The sequence below is a fragment of the Aythya ferina genome (assembly GCF_964211825.1).
Source record: "Aythya ferina genome assembly, chromosome: 2".
Lineage (NCBI taxonomy): Eukaryota > Metazoa > Chordata > Aves > Anseriformes > Anatidae > Aythya > Aythya ferina.
This window is the reverse complement of record NC_140297.1, coordinates 74791966-74811452: the sequence shown is the minus strand read 5'-3', so window position 1 is coordinate 74811452 and position 19487 is coordinate 74791966. Positions and strand designations below refer to the sequence as shown.

General features: G+C 39.1%; 1 long non-coding RNA gene across 1 annotated transcript; it reads left to right on the top strand.

Annotated features, from left to right (window-relative positions):
- Positions 1-1144: 1144 nt before the first annotated feature.
- Positions 1145-2930, top strand: LOC311432508. Its single transcript, XR_014690098.1, has 3 exons — positions 1145-1183; positions 2168-2325; positions 2812-2930. It is a non-coding gene; the product is annotated as an uncharacterized lncRNA (long non-coding RNA).
- Positions 2931-19487: the final 16557 nt, after the last annotated feature.

The following is a 19487-nucleotide window of genomic DNA, read 5'->3' as shown; positions in this document are numbered from 1 at the left end:
TCTTCAATGTCATCACTGCCCGCCTGGACTATCAAAAGAGGATAATAGTCAGAGGGGCGAACCAGGTTGGGAAGCTTCCTGGCAATGTCCCTGACCCTAGCCCCAGGGAGGCAGCAGACTTCCCTACGGGTAGGGTCAGGCCGACAAATAGGGCCCTCTGTTCCCCTAAGAATCGAGTCACCAACAACAATAACCCTTCTTTCTGTCTTCATGGAGGCAGTCCTGAGGCGTGGAGTCGACTTCCTCACCCTAGGCAGCCTCCTGGGTAGACTTTCTACCTCTTCCTCACCCACCAAGCTCCAGGGCCTCAAACCTGTTGCGTAAGGGCACCTGGGAAAGTGAGGCCAGTAGGGGGGCATCACCTGCGATGTCGAGCAGGGACCTGTCTCCATTCCTCCTCAACTCCCAGGTCCCCTCCCTCTGCCCGACGGTGACAGGGCAGGGGGTCCACCCCCATTTGGGGTGTCTCACCCCGGTACCTCTCCTTGAGGCCCTGCAGGGAGTTGCTCCACCAGTCTATCTCCCGCTCACACTCGCTGATATCCCTCAACCTCTCCACCTCCCCCTTGAGCTCTGCCACCATGCGGACCAGGTCATCCACCTGCTCACACCTCACACACGCAGTTTCTCTGCCTCCCGACAATGGCAGCAACAGGCTCAGGCACTCCCTGCATCCGGTGACCTGGACTGCTGCATTTTTTAACGGGTAGTCGGTCTGGGTGTGTACCATCTTCCTGGAGAGCGCACCATTCCTGGTGGAGACCATTGCAGCCTAGCTAACGGGAGGCTGTCGTTACAGGTGGTGTTCATATGGGCGGGGGGAGAGCGCTCTGCCCTGCCTGCTCACCCTGCCACGCCACGCCCTTCTGACACACCACGCCCTGTTTGCCCGCCCTGGTCACAACGCTCCCTAGGGGCAGCTTTTGAACGGCTGGGGAGGGGCGCTGCTGGCTCCACCTACGCCTCGTCAGCCTCCCTCACGAGGGCTGCCGGGTCCTGGCGGCTCCCTCAAGCAGACTCGATGCTGGAAAATTTAGCCTTGCCTGGCCTGATCCCCCGCTCCGCTGCAGAATGCGTCTGCCCCGGAGCCAATCGCCTCAGCAAGTTAATTTATAATGTTAATTTATAATTTTGTTTTGGATCAGATTTCTAGTAACACATACTGTAAAGTAGTCACAAAAATGTAAGAATTGTTAATGTATATGGTTTGTCTTTAAAAACAGACTCTCAGACAATACAAATGACAATTAATTAATCTACTGATAATTAGTTTTTCAAAGACTCTCCCCATCCTTCTGAATGCAGATCAAAGGAGATGTCAGTGCAAGGAGATGTGTTGCAGACTACCAATTAGGTTAAGAAAGCATGAAGTCTGTAAACAACTAAAGAAGGTCTCTGGATCATAGACTGTTGCCTTTAGGAGGGTTTTTTTCCTGCAATATACCATAATGGCAACAGAGTTAAATCCAGGCAATTCAGCAGTTTCCTGGGGACATGGTAGGGATAACTCCTTGATGTAAGTACTGGATTAGGCAACTGTAGGTGATACACAGGCAAATCCACTCATCGCTAAGGAGGAGGATCTGGCTGTGGAGATGTTAATCAATAGCAGCTTTGGCTGCACTGATCATGAAACAGAAGAGTTCAGGATCCCAAGTGAGGGGAAGACAAGTAGCAGACTGCAGACCCTGGGTTTCCTATGAAAGAAGGATTCAGCTTATTCAAGGAACTAGAGTAGTCCAGTCAAAAGCAGCTCTGAAAGGCAAAGAAACTTGTAAAAGCTAACAAGTCTTTTAGAATAATATCATTTTAGCTCAAAAATGGTCCAGGCCAATAGTCAGGAAAAGGAACAGATTACCAGATCAGTTTAACTAAACAGGGAGCTCGCGACTGAGTTTCAGTGTAAAAAGGCGGTACAATGGAACAAGCTACAAAGGAGTATTGTCCAGATGCTTAGGGACAATGTAAGGAAAGCCACAGCTCACATAAAGTTGACACTTGCAAGGGCTATCATAATCAACAAAAAGAGCTTCTAACACTGTATTAATAGAAAAAAGCTGACAAGAGAAAATGGTCCTAATTGTTCAACAGGGCAGAAGTTTGTGTCTGTTGTTGCTCTAGCCAAAGCTGAGATATCCGATGTCTTTCTTGCATCCTCACCAACAAGATCTCCCAGTCCTTTGTGCATACTGAAGGAGAGGAACAGTCAGCGGTGGGTTATGTGTGAGAACCAAACCCAGAGAAGTCCTTGCATCCAAGAGTGCTGAGAGACCTGGCCAATTTCACAGAGGACATTATCACCTTGGAAAAATAGCAAAGATCAGGGTAAGTTAGCAGTGACTGAAAAATGTAAATGTCACACACATCGTTAAAAAACATTAAGAAGTCAAGTCAAGGAACTACAAGCCAGACAGCCTCACTTTGGGAAAATGATGGAACAAGTTCTCCATGAATACAGTTCTGGGCACATGAAGGAGAAGAAGGAATGGACAGCATGGAATTACCAAAGATAAATCATGCCTGAGCAGCCCAACAGCCATGCTGAAATGGCAAAATTAGGGGATGAAAAGAGTAGTAAATGTTATTTACATCAACTTCAGTAAGACTTCCAATGCTGTCTCACAATATTCTTGTATCCACATAATGATAATCATATTCTGGGTGGGCAGGTATAAAATCTGACATACTCTATAGGGATACTGGTACCACATGGAATAGTGCAGCACCACAGAAGGCTGTGATGGAAACTTTCCTGTTTAATATCTCTGTCAGTGACACTGATAGGCTACACTCTCGTTGGTTTGCTGATAGCACCAAACAGGGGGAAGCAACCAACACTCAGAGGGATCTACAAAGGCTGAAGGAATGGAGCAGCAGGGAACTCCTGAAATCCAGCAAGGACAAACACTAAGTGCTGCCCCTGATGGGAGAAATTATCCTCTACTTGGCAATCCCAAGAGCACACCTACTAACACCATTCACTTTTGGAGTGCCCAATACAGAAAGGATGTCATTTAACTGAGGCAAGCTCACTGGAAAACCCCTAGGGTGCTCAAGGGCTGAACGCTTAACTGTGAGGAGAGGCTGAGGCTTGTCCAGCCGGGAGAAGAGAGAGCTTCAGGGCGACAGGCCTGCCCATACCTGCAAGAGGTGGAGGCAGGTGCCTGGTGGAAAGACAAGACAAGACTGATAAGGTGTGGATGCAAGAGACAATGATCACCCTGAGGACATTACAACAATGGAGTAGGCTGCCCTGAGAGGCTGCCTTGGGGGTTTCCAAAACTTGACCAGATAAAGCCCTGAGCAATCTCATCTGACCCTGTAAGCTGACCAGCTTTGCACGGAAAGTTGGACTAGAGACCTATGCCTGTGGTCCCCTCCAGTCATACTCTTTAATTTTATAAATTTGTACATAGAAACCATAAAGAAATCAATCTGACAAAGATACTCTATAAAAACCTTACAATGTAACAGAATTTTACAACTCCATAGCTGTGAAGAGAAATGAAATCTGAGGATTCAGAGCTCTAAAGGAATAATTTTAATAGCAATTTCTAAAGTACAATGTGAGAAAACAAATAATTACATTTATATTTAAAGTTGTGGAACACATTGTTAAAAGTTCAGTAGATGTAATAAATAGCTTGTTAACACTTAATATGAGATGAGACACAACTGCTGTAAAGATGTGTTTTTTGAATCAGAGATACTTATGAGATACCTATGCAGTAACTTCCTTGAACAGATGGCAACTTTTATAACACCCAAACTAAAAATCAAAGACTGTAAGACCTGACCTTGATAAATCATTCCTTCCTCCTCCCTGAAGATATTGTACAACACATGCACTATTGTGACTGTTGAGAAATCTACTAGTATGGTAAATGCCACTATGATCTTCTCGTGCCTTCAAGGAAAGTTGTATTTATCTGTTCAAAAGCCTATTTCCATAAAAAATATATTTTTTTTTTTTGTAAAAAGATTTCCTAGAGTGATTGTGATAAAACCCATTGCAATTGGCCAGAATTCCTTACACATTAATAGCAGCAAAATATTCCAGGACAAAAGAATATGAAAAAAAATGAAAAAGGAACAAGATAACATATCAGAAAATAAATGATTAAATCTTGCCATAAGACATTATCACTAGATATAAATATAGCCACTATAATAAAATGGGAAAAAAAAATCTATAGTTGAAAGACAATTAATAAGGTGCAGTCATTGTGTGTACATATATAGAGCTTATCTGTAGCCTATACAACACCCAGAGCCACACTCTAGCTTTCTGTTGTGCAAGACATTGCTCTGTAATTTTGCCAAGGGCACGAAAGGAGTGATGGAAAAAAACATTAGCCCATGTGTCAAAAAGCCTGTGTTTCTGGATCCAACAGGCCAAGTTTCAGTGTCAGTTCCTTTTATAGATAGATAGATAGATACACATTTTTTTTCATACTAACTTCGTACATACTTTGTATGAGCATCTTAGGAATGCCAACTGTCTTTTTTTTTTTTTTTTTTTTAAATAGAATTCAAGCTATCCATATTCCTCATTTCTGTGCTCTGTTCTGTTCACAACAAGTAAACAGTGTGCATTTATCTGGAGCAGAGACAGCAGCAGAACTGCATATGCCCAGGTATAGAGGAAGTGAAGCAGCAGGGAAATGTGCATATGTAAGTGATATGCAAATGAAATGACAGGCTCTCAGCTGATTAAGTGCAGACTATGAGATTATGATAGCTCTGTAAAACTGCCACTTTGGTACTCACTAGCAGCCAGAAAAAGCAAACGAAGCATTCAGAATTATTAGGAAAGGCACAGCGAATGAAACAAGTATCTTTACATTGCTGTGCAAGTTAACTGAAGTACGAAGTAATGAAAGTGGAAAAGAGCCAGAGTATGTTGGTAAGAACATTCAGTGGCATAGGACACATCCTGTATGAACAAGAGCCTAAGTTTGGGGAGGAAGAGGAAAGTAAGTTAAACTATAAAATACAATCTGATGCAGAGAGATGGTAAATGAGGAGAAATTGCACACCACCTCTTCCAGTATGGGAACTAGTGTAAGACAGATTCATAACAAAGGTGCCTCCTTTGTTCAAGGGGTCTTATGTTCAAGGTTGATCAAACAATGCAGCTGTCAGACAATGCAACAGTGCCGCAAGATGCTCTGAATGCTAGGAGATTACATTGTCTTCAGGAAAAACAAAAATTACATGGAAGCAAAATACACTGTAAACAGATTTGCTTAAAAAAATAAAATCTTGTGAGTGAAAACTAGTTCAAAATAGAGAATAATTCAAAAGAAAGCCATAATATTCCATCTTTATTATTAGATATTTGCTTTACAAGCTCTGATCCAAACAGGTTAGTAGGCTAGATGCACCTTTGACCCACAAACTCTTCTCTTATATTAATACCATTTTCTGAACCTCAACTAACCCATCACCTCTGTGCTCTTACATTTTAGTTGATCAAAATCAATCTCGACTATTCAGAGATCACATTACATGTGTCATGTGAAAATTTCCTCTGTACTATTACATTAATGAAACAAAATCCTTAACACACCCACAGCTCAGAAATTACTATTTTACCAGGTAAAACATGCATAAGGTTGCCTTTGCATTCTTTTTTAACCTTTAGTTTTCTCTTGTGCAAAGACAATGAAATCTTACTGTATTATTGAAGGTGCATATATATACTAAAGGATAGTTCCTCACCTCAAAAAATTTGCCATCTAAAAAAGTCATATAACAGATTTCAGCATTTGTAAAAAAGAACCTCTACCTGCACAGAGATAGAAAGCCAACTGGTAACAAATCATAGAGTGGATAACAATGCAGATAAAACCAAACTGAACCTAGTTGTACATGCAGCTGTTAGCCAGAAATGTACCAGTATGCACAACTAACCTCTTGTGAACAATTGACTCATGGGTACAGTAACTACTTAGTTTTGTTTTCAAAGGAGGAGTGGAAGTTAAGGAGAAACTTCTACTAAATTGGAGCTAATCAGTGCCATTGTAACATTAATTATTATTATTATTTTTAATCTCCCTGAGTAATCCACAAGGTTTTCTTCTCTGTTCAGCAGTACTCTAGCTCAATCTGATGCTAGGTCTCATATGCTGGGCATTTTATATAAATTTTTATATACGTTTATTCCTCTCATGAAGATCACAGCAGGGACTCATTTAAATATGAAGCAAATAAATTTCCTTACTCTAACACTTTCCTGAGCCCATTTGATCCACACTAAAGATAGTCAAAACCTAAATCACCAGTTCTTTTCTACGTGGGGTACACATACCACATAATTAACAACTGAATTATAATGGATTAATATACATTATGTTTCTCCCTATCCACGTCTCCTCCACAAAGGATGAAGATTACAGTTTGATGATGCAGACAAAGTCAAGACTTTTCCACCTGAATATGAGAGGTGACCTGAAAATAATAAATTTAGAGACTGACCATGAGTATTTTGTTCATACGGTTTTGTTTAGCATTTGCTTCATGCAGAGTGCTCCAACAGGCATTGTGGGCCTGAGACAAATGAGCTGTGAAATACAATACGCATACTGTTTCAGAGATCTCTTTGTGACTGCGGTAAAGAAGAATACTCTTGTCCTTGGAAAACAAATTTACAGGTACATGGTTAATTTGACCTGAGTTATTGATCTGCCAGGTACGTGAAATCTCACCTTAAACAAAGTCCATTACCCATGCACACAGTGGAAGGAAAAGTTTACAACTAAGAATGTAAACTAAATTGCACCGACCATGGTTGACTGAGTTCAAACTGAAGATCCATTCAGGCATTCTAGTTAAAGGAATATCAACTTTTGCATGAGCATGGGTAATCACAGTACCAACAGAAAAGAAAGCAAAGATATCTGTTAAAAACATTTTTAAACTGATTATGAATAAGGTTCGACCTGCAAACGTTTTTATGTTGTTTTCCCACAGAAAAAAATGTAGTATTTGCCAAAAGCAAAGAACTCAAAAAGCATTAGGTTCCTAGCACTGTATGTAAACAGGAAGCCTGTTAGAGAATATTAGAGAACAAAAAAAAAAAAAAAAAAAAAAAAAGAAAAAAAGTAAATGCTTATGATCAGATTTTAGCTGAACTCACATAACAGTTCCCATGCAGATATCAAATACACGTACAGGAAAGAGTTAGCAGATTTCCTCAAATATATGTTTAATACAATACCGTGCCTTATCAGGCATTAAGGGATCTAATCACACATTATCTTTAAAGGATAGTGGGCTTAGTAACCCCAACCACTAATCACAGAGTTTCTTATAGATGGAGCTAATTTATTTTCAGGTTCTAAAGTTTTTGTAACAAAGTCATAAAATCCTGGTAACTCACGGTTCTGTCACCACAGTCTTAGCGTGGGGGTTGTGGAGAATATCTTTAACTTTGAATTAAAAGAAGGATAAACAATGAAATATTTCTTTCCTGATCTTTCATCAACTTCAGTGTTGAAGACAAAAAAGATGTAAAGATACTGCAGGGTCAGTATGGACTTTCCAAGAAGCACATCGCTACGGTTCCCTTTTTCATTGCTACACTGTACAATGGGGTGCTATGAAGAACAACCTGAGCTATGTTGAAATGACCTTACTCCAGTACCAGAAGTAATGCAGCTGTGTTTGTGTGGGTATCTGCACAGAGTAATTAACCATGTTTCTCGGTGGCACAGACTTATGCAGTTGGTAGCCGCATCTGAACATTTATGAATGCCTGCAAGCAACACTGACTTCAGTAGTTCACTGACCCCACTAACCACTACACAGTACTTTCCAACTGTTTGGGAGGAGAGGACGCTTAAATAGATGTCCAAGGACTTTGGCAGTTTCATGAGATGTAGGAATTATCTTATTTCATTAATCCACTGGTTTGAACTTATTTTCAAAGACACATGGAATGATTTGGAAACAGGTGAAAAAAAAAAAAAAAACACAATAAACTCACCCCCCCAGAAACATGAAGACGTTAACATACCAGCAGAATTCCTTTTCAAACCTCAAGTAAACAATGTGCTTGCACTTCACAGCATTGGAGTTTACAGACCCTCGAGAAGTAATTCCAACCATACCACCTGGAACTTATGAATGTCTATATATGTGTGTGTATGTGTGTACATGTATATACCTGTCTCTTACTCCAGCTGAGGTCTTACCCTTCAGTTAGCTTCAACAAGCAGTACCAAGTTTTATTCATGTTCTATGGGAATGTTTTTTGATTTATCAAGTTTGAACTGGTCACATCTAAGTTGCATTATACCTGTCCTGAACAGGTGGTGTAAGAAGAAAGGCACTGTAAGGTTTGTTTTCTTTATTTGTGTAGGCGTGTTCCAGTCATTTCTTGGTCCAGTGACACAGTGTTTACTATTTTCTTGCCATTACATTCTTTTTCTAATATCTGCACTCTAAAATAAAGTCTTCTCTAACAGCATCTGCATTGATAAGAAATGCCATGGAATTATCATACACAGTTGATAGGTTACTGACTGTAAATCCACCATGTAACCTGTGATGCGGGTGACCAAAACAGAAAACATTTTTTTCTAAATATAAAAAAAAGCTTAATAACATGCAGACCTTTACAGAAACTGAGACCAGATACAAATGCAAACCTCTTCTATAGTGAATGCTCAGTTTCAAGTGGAAAGGAATAACTATGAATTTTTTATTAAAATTTCAAGAACAACAGAAAGCAAAATTAACACTGAAAAACGTTTTTAGTCTGCCTCCAGAAACATCTGGTAATATCTGAGGAATTAAACCCTATATAAGCAAAAGAGCAGAGAAGAAATATGCATGTCTAATCTTAATCGCAGTATAGAGCAGTGGACCTTGAGAGGACATGCAGTTCATTCACTTTCTCAAGTGATGATCAGACAAAAAATACAAGAAAAATCACTCAGTTTCTCAAAACTATCGATAGACTTGCATGAACAAGTATGTTTTCTGAAAAATTGATCTATCGAGGTTAGCAGTGCTGAGAGAACAAACAGGTAATGAAAGAAAAATACACAGAAGATTTCTGTAAACAGTATTTTCCTATGTATCTGGAACTAGTATCTTATTTCTGGCAGTGTCTAACTAGATACCAAGTATTGCTGAAAAAGCATGTCAGAAGAGGGATGAGAAAGCTATTTTTTTCTTTGCACTTTGCACTCTGCAAGTAGGAATATTTTATTTCATACATCATTTACGAATTGCCGTGGGGATTCCAGAAGCTAATTTTGCTTCACAGAATTGATGAATGAGGAAAATAATACTGCTGTTTTTCCTGTGTGCTGTTTTTGAAAGCTGTGCACCTGGGACTTTGGCACACTGGATATTGCAAATGATTCATTGTCACAGTGCTACAGTGAAAATGCTGTAGTTTCTTCTAAACCTCAGGGAACTTGTTCATCAAAATGTGTAAATGATTTGCATTTTACTGTTCTTTTACTGGCCACCGTTAGCAACAGCCAAAAAAAAATAAACACTACAAAAATAACCCATTAAATCTAGTAAAGCTTCTAAATGAGTATGTTCAAGCAGTAAAAACTAAGAGAGGAGACAATCCAGACTGAACAGAAATAGGAAACAGGACTGCACAAGGGTGTGATGTGTGACTGCTCCTGCATCTGGCACAGAGTGCTGGTTTGCACATCACTGTACATGCTGCTGATGGGAAAGGAGACTGCTCCAGACACATTAGCCAATTTCAGTTTTTAACAATTTTAACAGAACTACACTAGATCCAAGTTCAGGAGGAAGATAAAAGAGCATCTGATCTGTTACAACCTCAATACTTGGAACCCAATCCAGTTACATTTTCTTTGAACTGTATCTATCATCTTTATCACACTGAATGAAACCAACTTTCATAAAATAGTCAACTACAAAGCAATCCTTTACAATTCCAGAGTAAAAAGGATTGTAATTCTAAACCAAATATTGTTACACAGAGGTTTCTATGTACTAAAGATAATGAGAATATTCTACAAATTAAAGAAGACGTTATTTTACATAGAAGGGTATGTAGTGTTTATCCTGTCACTGTATAGCCACAAAAACAAATTCTACAGACAATAATCTGCAGTAATTAATGAAAATAAACAAATACAAACTAAGTGTCTGATAGACATCAGTTCCTTCAATAGTAAGTTATTAAACTTAGGTTTAATAACTTTAATAACTCAGGTTATTAAAGTCATAGAGAGAGCATGCAGCTGCAATCATATTACCAAGTTATTACCTATACTGTTTCCAGTTCAGGGTAAACTGGTAAGTGTTGCTTAACCAAACGAGGCAGCTACCGATGTTATGAGACAGATGCTCTTGAGGTTGTTATTTTTTACTCACATCAAGATGAAAAAGTCGCTACCCTATTACACATCCTTTTGGGAATGTGGTTTCAGGGTCTCCAATTCCTGACACAATTAAGCGGATTAGCTAACATCAAGAAACGATTCCCATGAATAGGGCAACCAGGCTGGTGCTAGGATTTCTGCTTGCCCCATTTCCTCAACAGAACAAAGCCAGATAACTTGAGGTTTATCATCACAAAAGCGTCACACCTCAGAAACGCTGTGCTGGTGTCACTCAGGACTTACTTCAGAGGTAAAACAGATGGAAAGAAGACAACAGTGATCTCCTTTATGAGCAACCAGGGCTGAGCCTTCACTGAATAACCAGTCTCACTGCACAACAGAGAGACAGAACAGACAGTTCCCAGATAAAATCCCAAGTTTGACTGGGAAATTATTTGGGAATTAAAAAAAAAAAAAAAAAACACCTTCACATTTGCTGGTTAAAGTGTCTTCCTACTTCTTTAACACATCTGAAATTGAAGTCTGTTTCACTACATTTTGTGCCCTTTACCTGCACTTCTGAATCAGCAGACATAACTCAGTCTGACTACTAATGAGAGTAAAACGGCTGCAGAGCATTGCAAAGCCCATGCACTGAAATCCAAAGTATAATCTTGACAATGAACTAAGTGTGAATACAGGTATTAAAACCCACCAAAATGCACAAATTGTTAACCCTTTAAGAGGTGAACAAAGCCTTCCAAAAAAAAAAAAACAAACAAACAAACAAAAAAAAAAAAAAACAAAAAAAAACTAACACTGGAGTTCATGTGACCTTGACAGTACATCAAAGATAATGCCGAAAGGAAATGTGACATTACGCCTCCTAACTTCTGTAATTTTTATTTCAAATTTGGGAAATATCTTGGTATAAAACGTAGAAAATACATTCAAAACTACTACACTCTAAGAACAAATCCATCAAGAGATACAGCTGCATTAGCAGTAACATCTCCATCCTGTGTATCCACAAAACTAACAAAAAACTAAGAGTGAAAGAGTGACACATCAGGTCCCACATATCCATGCTGCACAAACACTTAAACAAGTATGTTGGAAAAAATGAAATAAATATCTCCCAGGCCTTGAATTTCAGAAAGCAAAAAGGCCTCTTCATTCCATCTTGATTTATCCAAGGCTACCTCAAGGTGCTACAATGTGAAACTGATGGGAAAACACATCTCTTCATTTAAATATTACACAAGACTTCTGTTAATTTATAGGGCAACAGAAAACCAAACAGAACCCACAAAAAATGAAGAAGGGCAGTGTTCTCATTAATTTAGCTTCCCCTCTCATTATTCATTTCTCAAAAAATAAATAAGTAAATAAAAAACAGACTTTTGCTTATTGAAAGATTTTTGGTATGTGATGTGACTGAAAACTAAGACTCACTTTTAACAACAGGTAAACATGACACAAACAAATCCCTCAAAAAAATCCTAAGTTTGCAGCTCCAGAAACAACTAGTCTCCAGGGTCTGGAAAAAGGGAAATATCACTCCTGTTTTTAAAAACAGCAGAAAGGAGGACACAGGGAACTACAGACTGGTGAACTTCACCTCCCAGGTGAGCCTGAGAAAATCAAGGAACAGATCCTCCTAGAAGCAATTTCAAGGCACATGCAGGACAAGGAGGTGATCCAAGGCAGCCAGCGTGGCTTCTCCAAGAGCAAATCGTGCCTGACCAATCTGGTGGCCTTCTATGATGAAGTAACTGCATTAGCTGACAGGGCAAGGCTGATGTTATCTATGTGGATTTCTGTAAAGCCCATGATCCCACATGACAACCTGATCCCCAAATTGGAGTGAGATAGATTTGATGGGTGGACCATTCAGTGGATAAGGAATTGGCTTGAAGGCTGCACCCAGAGAGTGGTGGTCAATGGCTCTATATCCAGGTGGAGGCCAGTGACAAACAGCGTCCCTCAGGAGTCTGTCCTGGAACCAGTGCTGTTTAGTATCTTTGTCACTGATAAAGACAGTGGGATCAAGTTCACCCTCAGCAAGTTTGCAGATGTCACCAAGCTGAGTGGTGCTACTGATACAATAGAAGGAAGGGATGTCATCCAGAAGGACCTGGACAAGCTTGAGAAGTGAACCCACATACCTAATATTAGGTTCCTAATAGGAACCTAATAACCTAATGAGGTTCAACAAGTCCAAGTCCAAGGTGCTGGACCTGGGCCAGGGCAATCCCAGACATGAGGACAGACTGGGAAAAGAACTTACTGAGAGCAGCCCTGCAGAGAAGGACTTGGGGGTACTGGTGGACAAAAAGCTTGACACAAGCCAGCAGTACACACTCATAGCCCAGAAGGCCAACTATGTCCAGAGCTGCATCACCAGAGGTAAGGCCAGCAGGTCAAGGGAGGTGACTGTCCCCCTCTGCTCTGCCCTTTTGAGGCCCCACTTGGAGTGCTGGAATACTGCGTCCAGCACAAGAAGGATGTGGACCTGTTAGATGAAGTCCAGAGGAGGACCGTGAAGTTGATCAGAGGGCTGGAGCACACCTTTCATACAAAGATAGCCTGAGAGAACTGGGGCTGTTCAGCCTGGAGAAGAGAAGGCTCTGGAGAGCCCTCACTGCAGCTTTTCAGTACTCAGAGGACTTATAAAAAGATGGAGAGCAACTTTTTACATGGACAGATAGTGATCAGACAAGGGGGAGCTGTTCAAAATTAAAAAGGGGGAGATTTAAATTAGATGTTAGGAGGAAATTCTTCACTCAGAGGGTGGTGAGGCACTGGAGCAGGTTGCTGTGGATGCCCCATCCGTGGAGGTGTTCAAGGCCAGGCTAGATGGGGCCTTGGGCAACCTGGGCTGGTGGGAGGTGTCCCTGCCCATAGTGGGGGGTTGGACTAGGTGAACTTTATGATCCCTTCCAACCCAAACCGTTCTATGATTCTATGACACGTGTAAGGATAGAAGCAACAAATGTTACAGACTAGTTACCAGACCAATTTCCAATGCTAAGCAACTGAGAAAAAATGATATTCAGCTTCATGAGCCACCTTAACCAGGCAGCAAACATGCTTTCACTTTGAAGCATGACAGAACCAAAAAATAAAGCATGATCTACTCACACACCCATTCACAATGCTATTCCACAAGCTTAACAACAGCAGCAACAGCTCACACCCCTAACTAGGGAAGCATATATATATGTATATGTGTGTGTGTATACATAAACACCTTAATGCTCAGTAGACATGGTTAGTACCTGAAACATTAACATAAATGTTGCTGCAAATTGCAAATCAAAATAGTAAAAATGCTACAGATTCCCACCACACGATTAACAGAGAAACTATGAGCACAACCAAACATGTAAAATTAAGTCAAATGCAGATTGACTAACCTTAAAATAGGCAAGGATAAAAACAGGCAGCAAATACTGGCTAGCACTCCGTGCACATTCCTCTAGCACTGCCTTGTGCCAATTTTTAAAGTTTAGTAAATGTTCATGTCTTAATGTCCCATTAAGAATACAGAATACACTGAGTTGGAAGGAACCCATAAGGACCACAGAGTCCAACTCCTGGCTCCACATGGGACCACCCAAAAACCAAACCCTGTATCTGAGAGCATTATTCAGATGCTTTTTGAACTCTGTCAGGCTCAGTGCTTTGACCACTGCACTGGGGAGCCTGTTAACCACAAGGGAGGTCAGGCACTGGAAGAGCCTTTTCCTAACAGCCAGCCTGACCCTCCCCTGACACAACTCCATGTCAGTATTATTACAATATAGCAGTAAAAACAACAAACAAGCAAAAGATTTTTAATATTTTTCATTTGCATATTCTGGTATCATTTACTTGTGGCAGGCAAGAAAGGTAAAGTACATAGAAATCTTTATTTTAAAAAATAAATTCTAATAACCTGAAAGATTACAGCAATTTCCACATTACAAAAAAAGCACAGAACAATATTAATGGTCCTGGTTTAGTGATGGGACTCCATCAGTCAGATTGACTGTTAGACTTTGTGATATTGAAGGGCTCTTCCAACACAGATGATTCTATGATTTTAAAATGCATATTAAAATTGACCACCTCCAAACTAACCTCATACATTTTACATCTCATAATCATATTTCATAGCAGATATATATATATATATGCATGCACATCCTTTAATTTTGCATTCTAGGAAGAATAGTTATTACTAAGTTACATCTTATTTGGCACTGGTATTACTTTTATACTTTGGAAATAAGTAATCTTGACTGATCAAGAAATTACCGCTGGCACACACAACTCTGAACATGGCTTTAGTTAAGTAATATTTGACAGTTTTAAGCCATAGCTATGTGTTTAAAGAACAAAGCATGAGTCATCAGTCAGAGTGGCAATGGCTACTTCTGCCATTCCATCATCTTAACATTAATAAGCTTGTCTTTTAGAGTCTTAAAACTCTCTACACATTTTACTTTACCTTAAATACAGTTTTCAGTTTTACAAGGATTTTTTTTGATCAGATTAAATCATTATTCAACTCAAAGAACATACAGAGGGGCTGATGAAGGGGAAAGCAAACTAACTTTGTAGATTACCATCAGCAGAGCTGGTTATACAGAACAGTATTTTGAAAAAGTTATTTGATTTAAACATACAAATGATTAATATCTTGCAAGTAGCAACACTGCTCTGAATCACCAGTGTTTCATAATGACTTTACAATCCATTGTGTAATCTATAGGAGTGGTCAGTGGTTTCTTGTTATGTTTTTTTTTTTAATTAAAAAGTATTGTTACGGCTTATATCATATGTTAATCAACAACCACAATTTTTCACGTCAAAGGTTCTGTAGTTACTACTGCTGCATTTTGGAATGAATTGAGGACAAAAAGCATCTGGATTGAACAAACTAGCTAACCTTCTCTGTCAGCTCCATGTTTCCCAGCCCTCTTCTTTGACTTGGTTCCATTTTGGCTTTATTTCCACCCCCATCCCACCTTGTAAATTGTGAACACTTCAACCCTTACAAGTAAGGTCACTTTGATTTCTTGCAATGTGAAAGAAACTGACAAAAAGCCAAGAAAAGGTTTCCAATCTCATTGTATTTGACAACAATTACCAAGAAAGACCTTAATACACAGAACAAAATGCATGCCTCAGGTGCATGCTTCTTACTAGTAATATGTAATATTACTAGTCAGGTAACTGAAATAAGTAATAATAATGGGCTTTGTGCTATACTTAGATCTAGTTTACTAGAACTGTTAAAAATTGTTAATGAAAACAGAACTGCACGGGCTTTTTTGTACGGACATTTTCTTCAAAGATAAAGCTTGTAGAAACAAGAAAATATGCGCTTTTGTATGGCTACCTCAGAAGAAAGTTCCAATAGTTTTTAAAAAGTTTAATAATAAGTAATAACAACAGTAAGTAAAAAATATCTAAAATCCAACAAATTGTAAAGGGTTGTTTCTCAACATCAGCTTCAAATTCCTTAAACAACAAAAAAAAATCAGAAACATTTGAAACCATAATTCAATTCTCACATCAGTCTGAACAGTGAGTTACAAACACAAATGCTTACCCTGTTTTAAAATCAAACAAATCTGAATGCTAGCAATCCAAAACCACTTTAGAAAATGTGTTTAGCAATTGCTTTGCTCTTGGCTAAAATCTTTGCTTATTTTTAATAGTCAGAGTCCTGTGGCTACTAGTTCCACAGGAAGACAAACCAGATATGAAGAACTACTTCCTTTTGTTTACTGTTAATGTGACTCCTACTGGTGTACGTTGATAGCCCAAGTTCTTATTTTGGAAAAGACAGGGCATAATCATGCCTCTGCTTCTCCCATTAAATCCATATGAAGTTTCAACAAGCCCCAGTTATATTCTTTCTGCAACTTCTCAAGACTGAAAAGTCCTAGCCTACCTATTTCTTAGATGGAAGCTTTTTCCCTATCTTTGATCACCATTACTGTGCTTCCCCATATTCCAACTTTGTACATGTATCATCCTTTTTTTTCTAATGCTAGAGAACTGTACACATTCTTTAGATAAAACATGGAATCATACAGAAGCTTAATGATTTTCTCTGCTCTGATCTCTACTGTCTTCCTAATAATTCCTAACTGTTCTTCCATGACAGCCAGCTGTTAGAGAGTTTACATTTTTGAGAAATATTCCTTCCTAACTCTGAGAACTTGGACTCCTTCCAAGTCCAGTGACTGGGAATCTGTACTTAAAAGGGCAAGTTAGGTTTGTCTGCTCCCTTTGTCATCAGCATTAATTTACATTTATCTATATTGAATTTAATCTCATTATCTAGTTACTGAGTCTTACAAGGTTCTTCTACAATTCTTCACAATTTGCCCATGTCTTACAACCAAAGTTTGATTTTGGACAGTCATGGAAGTCTCAAAGCATAAGTTGCAACACACTTTACATAATTTATAGGATGCAATGTTATTCCCACAGCCCGTCAGTGTCAAAAACATCCAGGCAACCTGTATAATCCATAAGCACCCAGAAGAATGCTTTATAGTGAGAGCAAAGTGGAGAGAGTAACAAAAGGCTCCAATGTATTTGCATCCAGGAAGGACATGAGGAACTCAATAATTAACATAGTAATTTTCAGTACCCTACATGATGCTTAAGATGGGATCAGATCTCACCTCACTATACTGTTATTTGTAACAGATGTTATTTTAACATACTTAACATATTTTGTAACTACTGACAATAAATTGGTTGTTAGGTGCCTAGCGACATCATTAATCACTCTATTTGTGCTTGGGATTCTCATGGGAAGCTGAAACAGCTATTCACTGTCATGCTGTGGATTCTTTTGCTCATCTTGTTTTCATGCAGGTTGCCATTTTGAAACTGTGCACAGACACAGTGATTTTGGATTGAATCTTCAGGGACACTGAATATAAACTTATCATGGTTTTATTGTTATAGGGAGGCCCAGTAACTGGAGATTTCAAATCTGTTGCATCTCTGCTCAAGGATATAGAGTTTCTGTGCCTTCATTAACAACAGACACTCAATTTTTTTTTTTTTTTTTTGCTGATTTTTTCATTCACTTTTGCTAATTTTTTCATGCTTTTAAGTTGACATATATGAAAGTGAGTTTTCAGTTTCAAAAACCCTAGTTCCTCATTCCAGTTAAGTCTGTCTCCTCCATATAGGCTCATTATTACAGAAGTATCCCCAGCCTCTGATTAACCTAAACTCTTGCTTACATCTGCTTTTACAGCCAGGCACTAAAATTATGTCTTTCATCCAGTTTCCAAAGCAATACAGAGCTTTACATAAGAGTTTGAGAGAATGCTCCACTGCCTTCCTAAAGGCTCAAATTTTGCCTCTAGAATAAAATGACCAGATTGAAGACAAAGAGAAAGCAGTGGATACCAACTACCTTGAATGTAACAAGGCTTTCCACACTCTCCCACAACATTATGTTCTGGATGGATAGACTGGTAGATGGGGGGAAAAAAAAAAAAAAAAAGAAAGAAAAAAGGTGGATGACTGGGATCATAGGATCAGGCTTAGGGAGTTGTTCACAGGGGCACTGCCAGGACACTGAGGGGAGGGACTGTCCCCCTCTAGTGATGAGGCTACACCTGGATAATGTGTTCAGTTTTGAGCTAGCCAACACAGTAAGGATGTCGCTAAATGGGCAGGTTCAGCAGAAGGTCCCCATGCTAGTAGGGGGCAGCACCACTTGCGCTGTGAGTGCAGGCTAAGGGAATGGGGCCTTTTCAAGCCTGGAGAAAACGTGAGTACAAGGAGACCTAAAGGCAGCCTGCTCACACATACAAGGGGATTCTTAAGAACACAGAGCTGGGCTATTTATGGAGGTGCACACTGAGACAGTGAGATGCAGCAAACATTAAAAAAAATAAATAATGAGATTCAGACTGGGTACATGGAAAAGCATTTCCATCTTGAGACTGACTGTTCAAGCAGTGGAACAGAATGCCTAAGGAGTCTACACTCACCATCCCTGAAGATTTTCAAGTCTTCTTAAGGATAAAGCCCTGAGCAACCTTGTTTCAGCACACAAGTGATCTTTGCTTGAGCAGTGGGCAACACCAGAGACTTCCAAACTTAATTAGACTACAATCCTCTTCTGTCCTTCACCATATGGCCTGTTACAGAAGGGAAATCTTCTTGCTTGTCATTAGAATTTATAAGTACGATTACGGTAACTGTTACAGAACGCACTCACATACCTTGTACAACAGAAAAGCATTTGACCAAAATAAAACATAATTCATTGTAATCAGTCAAGCCTAGAAACCTGCTCTCTTAATGAATGCCCTAAAGGAGAAAAAAATGAATTAAAATGAAGAACCTTACTTGGCAATTTATGTACGTGTTCCCACACTTGCTTTCCTTGTATCTTTTTCTTCATCATTTAATTATTTCAATTGCCTGTACTTTTCCGTGCTTGTAGACTTTCCTCTGTGTTATCTATTGTTTCCAGTTTCTTGCTGAAGTCCATTCTAAGTCTATTGCTTACTAAAAAAAAAAAAAAAAGTATAATTTGAATCCTTCCTTAAAGCTGAGAAAAAAAAAAAAATCAAGAAAGTAATTAGAAAAAGAAACTTCTAGCATAACAGTCAATATATGAGATTTCAAGTAATACTGCGCAGCACAATCATGCTTCTTTTTATTATAAACCATGCTCCTCATGTAGTTTGATTTTCTTTTTATGGCAAGATCCTCAGATTTATCTATCATGTAATTATCTTGATTCTGATATATAATTATATTGATAGAACTTGAATCATAGCAATCTTCTACTTCAGAAAATCTCCCCATGATCGCAGCATCTCTGGACCGAATAGGAGAAAGTTCTTTCCATGCAAGGAGTAAACATCTAGTTTTCTAATGTGGTGAGAGTACAGATCACATATCAGAACACCACAATCTATTCTCATGAGATAACAATTCTTCTAGTCATTTCAGTAGATTCCTACCAGCCACAGTCACATTTAAAACTGTAAATAAACATTATGAGAACAAATACATTTTCAAGGATTTTGCAAAGTGGAATGCAACAGAATGCTTTACTAAAGCCCTCTATTCTGCCGGGTAGTTTTACATAGCATATTGTGAAAATGCCTTAGTTGTTAC